This window comes from Lepisosteus platostomus, chromosome 3 (assembly GCF_059453375.1).
Source record: "Lepisosteus platostomus isolate fLepPlt1 chromosome 3, fLepPlt1.hap1, whole genome shotgun sequence".
Lineage (NCBI taxonomy): Eukaryota > Metazoa > Chordata > Actinopteri > Semionotiformes > Lepisosteidae > Lepisosteus > Lepisosteus platostomus.
The window spans coordinates 35016390-35022541 of NC_142613.1; the positions used below are offsets into that span (position 1 = coordinate 35016390).

Consider the following 6152-nt stretch of genomic DNA (forward strand, 5'->3'; position numbering starts at 1 on the left):
AATATGTAACAATCAAAGAAACCACCAGTAAATTACTCCATATGCAGTACACTGGATTCCATTCTGGTGAAGGCCTCTGTAACGGCAAGAGCTTATGCAAGAAATCAGCACAGCACATTGGAATATATCAGAAGGCAATGCAACTGAGCTACAGTATGGTGACAAGAGACCACTGTTTACTACTGCCACTCAGATCCCTTCCACCTGGAAAGGATCTGAGTATATGTCATAATTCTGAGATGAGAATTATGAGGCACAGCCTCATAATTCTCATCTCAGAACTCCTGACCCTAAGACACAACCCTGTTTCTGCAAGCCAAATCACCATCCGCTTGCATCTTCATCCAGTGCACAAAACCCCATGCCTGACACAGAGACAGAAGGGAACAATAAAAAATCATAACTGGGTTTGGCGTAACTTAAACGGGATTAGACAAACAGAGTTTTTGTGTTCTTTTACATACAGTAGGTTTTTACAGATTTATTCTCCGATGATGTAGAACTTTGAGCTGAAAAAGCTCATTTCAGATTCCTTTTAAAGCTAAGCCTCAGTTAACATGCTCATTATGTTGGTATCTGTGCAGAACATTATAAGGATTACTCACATACTGGATTAAACAAAACCATAAATTAACTAAATAAAACACAAATACAAAGCACTGCCCATGGGCCACATTCAAAGTCAGGGATGTGAGACTTTTTCTTAAAAGTAGCTCAGCCCTGTTGAGCCAACAATATAAAAGACTTAAAAAATGTAGAGAAACTAATTCTGTCACATTAACATGATTGAGCTTACCTCATATAAAATTGCTATTACGCTTATGATTTAAGGAGTATTTCTTTGCTAAGAAAGCATAACACAAAGCACGGCATTCTATAAAAATGTTTCCACAGTTAAAAACCGTAAAAATAAATCTGTTGGTCCTTGAATTGTAATGGATAATTGAGTTGTTACTTCTTCATTTACATATTAAATTCTGAGTCAATTTTGGAAATATTGAGACTTTTTTTAAAGAAACAGTGTCTACTGTAACATTTTAGAACAAAACATCACATAGGGTAAAATGAACTGCTGTAGTCATACAATAATCATACAATAAATACATTTATCATCAAAATAACATATACTGGTGCTGAATAGGACATGTTGACAATTACTGTACTTAAGTATGATTAAATCTAGAGGAACAGCTGAAAATTCCTCATAGATAAGACAGTTCAAACCTAGAGATGACGTGTAACATCTCAGAACTGACAGCAAACACTCAGTCTCACCTCTCCCCACACACAGACTCAGAAAGAAAAACCTTTGGCCTAAGGTGATAATTAATTCTGTGTGGGGACCAGAAGTGTCACTTGGGGATTCAATTCTCATTTTGTCCCATAAGAGAGGATATGAATCTATACTTCTGTGTCTTTATCCTCATGAGATTACACAGCCTCTACTTTTCCTACAACACTTCTTAGAATGGAAATTCATTTAAATGAGAAACGGTGATGAGCAATCTTTTAACTACCCACAGCCAGTAGTGGAAGCATAGGCAATGCCGTGGCAAGTAAGTTGAGACTGGAACATGGTAATAAAAGGTCTGTTCTGGCCATTTTTGTACTTTTGAAGTTTTTAACGTCCTGTAATTTTTGATACTGACCAAAATTTTCAAAAAATCTCTACCTCTCTAGTATGTGTCTTCTAAGTCTGTCACCGGCAGAAACGTCATGAAACCAGTCTTCATGACTATTGTGAAAAGCTTTATAAAATATTAGAATTGCCCGGTTTTATCACAGAACTTCCATGTAATTGCACTTTAGCTGCTGAAGCAGATGTATCCGTGTGTTCACCATTTTTCCCTGCTGCTCTATCAGACTTTTCCATCAGGTTTTCTCACTTTGGTACAGTATGGAGGGGATACGTTTGGTTATGTATAGTGAATGCATTGGTTTTAGGGGCCCTGCAAAAAAATATAAGTACAGCAGTCACATTTACTTTTATTCATACCAAAGACTAAACCTAATTTTTGAAGTGTAAAAGTTTATTAATTTATTGTACGGGGGCCACTTCTCAATCTTGCTCATCCTCATAGTGTGAACAGCAGTAGAGGCCGTCTGCTTCTCAATTTGTTGCAGGCATGGGGAGCCATTAGGAGAACTCTTTCATCTTCAGAAAAGCATTTCACCGTGACAAACACTTTTGTAGCATTTGCATTTTCAATCCAACTCTTTTTAGATCTTTTAGCTCAAACTATTTTTGGCACAATTTTGTATCGGTATGCGTTAGATGTTAGGTTTAACTGTGATCGGAAAGTTTTTTAGAAAAAAAAAGATGGTTACGGATTAAAAAGTTCAAAACCATCACATTCCTTGATCAATAAATGTACAACAGATAGACACACATCAACACATACTTGTATAAGACACTTAAGTTTATGAATTAGAAAATAAATTAATCACTTCAAAATATCAACTTTCAATGGATTAAAGCATACCTATTTGTGTCACCATAAAGCATAGGATCCTAAACTAAGACTGGGTCTGGCTTCTTCATCTGTTTTGTGTTATGAACACAATACATTATATGAACAATTTCACACAAATTAAGCTGCACACAAAGCAAATTCCGAACACTTTACTAACTGAAACTTCATTGTGGCTCTTCAGAGAAGTATAAGCTTACACATAATCACTTGAGGACAAATATGTTTTGCAGCATACTGTATATTCCCCATGAGATCAGTGAGAGTGGACTATTTACTGTAATGTAAAAAAGTAAGGCTTTTCTTTACAAAAAAAGAAAAACTGACATGGAGGTAACAAACATATTGCAATCAACAAGTCTTCCTAACCTTCATATTACTGACATTAAAAAGGCACTACAAGAAAACCTGCTTACAGATACATTGCCCCACCCTCTACAATTATCATATGACTGTACATAATGGCAAAGAGTCACTAAGTGACAAACTCACATTCTGAGTGATAGAAACATCCCAATATTTGCCCTAGAAGAATAATTTAAATGGAAAAGTCAAACAAAATCCTGACAAAGAGTACAATTTTCAAAAGCCTTTTGTACAGTATATGTTACTCTTGACACTCTGTCAACAGGAACATTACAAGAATGTGCAGTCATGCACTGATTCTGCCATGAAACTGGGCTCATTAATGCCCAAAAGTCAAAGTTTTGCCAAAACATTCTCTTGGGGAGCACTGGATCTACTGGTTTGTAATACAAATGAGCTTTAATTAATAACTAAGCTCATTATTTGCTTAATTAGTCTTTAAAAAAGCAGTTTCAGCTCTCCAGCAGTTAGTCACATTACTGATTAAAGTTTATGGATAAATTCAAATTCCTTACTTTTAAATTGACTACAAATGAAGTTTAATTATAGTGATGTGTCCAATAAAGGAATTAATTAAAAGGTCTGTTGGAACAAGAGGCTGAAATAATTACTTTTATTTCTAGAGATACAAAAAGGAAAGTTAGTGCGACTTTGCTGGAGCAAGTACCATTTCGTCTGAACTGAGTTGCAGTTACTTAACTTGACCGGTCTATTTCTACAACTAGCCCGGGTGGACTTCCAGTCTTTCATCTACTGTACAGTATATCCCAAAGTTTTACAATTTAGACCAGCAAAAAAAAACAACAGTTGTAAACTTTTAAACCCCCACTTTCGATATCTCCCCAAACCTTCTACGCACTCTCATATACAAGTTCAATTATGAATTCAGACAATACAAATACCTCAACAGGTATTTTTCAAAGGTACACAAATGCGCTTTCATGTAATCAAACACCGCTATTTCTCTTTTGTATCACAGGAGATTGTTTACAGTCAGACCAATCTCTTAGCTATGTGGAGTAAAGGACTCCATATAACTGCAGCTTTCTTCCTGCCATGGTGAAAGAAAAAAAAAGAAAAATACATTTAAACTCTTTCCCTGTGGACACAATACAAATCCTCCAAAAACAGGGAAAATGTCACTACACTTGTGACTAAAATGGGACAGGCGGGTTAAAAGATTAAACTTTTGAAAGAACGTTAAGACGGCTCCTTTGGATCACGTTATTTTAAATCGATCGTACGGAATAAAAATGAAACACTAGCAACTTCAAAATACCTTAATAACTAAAAATGCTGCAACTGACTAAAACGTAAAATTTCCAATGCATCAGTACAATGCGCTGGTAATGCATGGACAACACTACAGTAATGCTGTTCGCGTTGTTAGTTTACAGGACACCGAAAACTACGTTTTATGGTCCTTGTGAAAACACAAGGTATACGCCACACACGAACAACGCGTTGTAACGGATTGTACTGAAAAGCATAAATTCGTAACTTTTTGAAAGACGTTGTAGCTGAAGAATAGTGAACTTTTAAGTCACTCGCAGAAATATTCCAGTCGAAAATGGGAGAGGAACTAAGTTGAAACACTTAAAGCAACGCACGAATACATTGTTTCATTTCCTGATAAATTACTTCTTCCGCAAATCAGTTTTAAAAGCTATTTGCCCAGAAACGTATGTTTTCATAACATTACAGTCTGTTTTCTTTATCACTTTTTTAATGCAGACAGTGGCAAAGCATATTTAGCAGCACTCGGTAGCATTCTTTGACAGCGGAGTACGAGCTTAATGAATCAACATGCAGAGCACTCAGCATTTTAAGCTGCGTTGCGTTTTCAACGGAGTCAACCTACGCTTTATTTTACAAAACGCATTATAAAAACACAAACAGTCCCGAACAGAAATGGTAAAATAGCTCGATACGACTTCTATAAATTCACTTCAAAAACCAACATAAGACGCAAAGAGCGGCCATATTGCAAAGAAATTAACTCCCTATTCACCTTTTTTTGCCCAAAATGAATGGCTTCCAGTATTGCCCAGTGCATGCATCTATATAGCTGTTCTATCTTCTCACAGAATATGAGGGCGGATTTCCGATGTTTAAATACAAATACATGGAAACCATCGTTCCTCTTTGTAACTAGCCTCTTCAAGCACAGTTGCTGTAGTGTAGGACTGATACAAATACGTTCGCTATGTACTTACCAGAAAAATCTCTCAGGTACTAGTAGTACCAGCATCAGATAAGGCGAAAAACCGTAGAAGCAAACGAGCGACAAGGTTATTTCCTCTTTATTTCATCACGGTGTTTACTGTCAAGATTACTCCCAGATCGCCGAGGCTTGGCTGCTTACTTTCATTAGTTTTCCCGGTAGGAACATGAAAAGCGGTAATAATTCTCCATTTTTACTTCAACAGCCCAACTCCCGCTCCTTCTGCTTCACTCACAGCACAGGCATGGACTGCAGCAGCAGCAACACCAAGTGTGGCTCCGGCTGCTACCGCCACACGCCTCTCACTCTGAACATCAAAAAACAGCGACCCCGAAGAAACAGACCTCGGCGCACGCTGCAAACATTGACCTGTCACCCGGCTAGGATCTGAAAATTAGTACTAGGGTTCCTGAATGTGCTGCACTGTAACGTTATGTCCCACCGAGTTCATGTGCCAGGGTATTATGTAATTCTTTCACGGTTAATGGAACAAAAAGCCTCTTAGGAATGATATACAGTACAGTAGCATTGGTAATGTTTCCCTTAAATGTCAGTATTTTTTAAAAGTTTGTTATTAACAAGCAACAGTATATATATTTTAATGGGATGTGTAAGCATTTAGAGTTTCTGTTTATGCTTAAGAAATTTCACACGTTCTAGTGTTGAAAGTAACAGCTTCAGGGGGCTCTTAAGCAATTATTGTCAAATTAATGCCAGAGTGCTCTAAAGATCAAGACACAGTTTGTAAAGAAGGGTTACAAAAATTACCTCTGGCACAGCAGGTGCTTCATCACAGGTGAAGAGAAACAATGTTAGGCTAAAAGATTCAGTTCTCCCATAACAGGCCTTACATATTTTGAAGGGGCAAGGAAAGACGATGCGAGGGGTGATTTGTGACAAGAACCAGATGTTAAAATTCTAGCCTCCAAGAAGAAACTTCCATAGAGTAGTTCTATGGCTTCAGAAGTACCCTGTGTATAAAGAAGTTCCCTGCCAATCCTCTGTGTCTCTGTGGCTCTCTGGCCAGATCAACTTAGCCTGAAACGTCATTAGTCCTACCTGAGGCCCAAATGTCCCTGCCAGGCAGCCCA

The 6152-nt window shown here is 37.4% G+C and overlaps 1 protein-coding gene across 19 annotated transcripts in view; it reads right to left on the reverse strand.

Moving 5' to 3' along the window:
- The window catches only part of LOC148674791 (dystrobrevin beta), a 192611-nt gene extending 187135 nt beyond the window's left edge, over positions 1-5476 (reverse strand). For 11 of the 19 annotated variants that reach the window (XM_088625441.1, XM_088625437.1, XM_088625439.1 and 8 more), the window contains exon 1: positions 5054-5193. The gene's annotated coding sequence lies outside the window, so the exon portion shown is untranslated. The other 8 variants (XM_088625444.1, XM_088625445.1, XM_088625428.1 and 5 more) reach the window with 3 other exon arrangements.
- Positions 5477-6152: the final 676 nt, after the last annotated feature.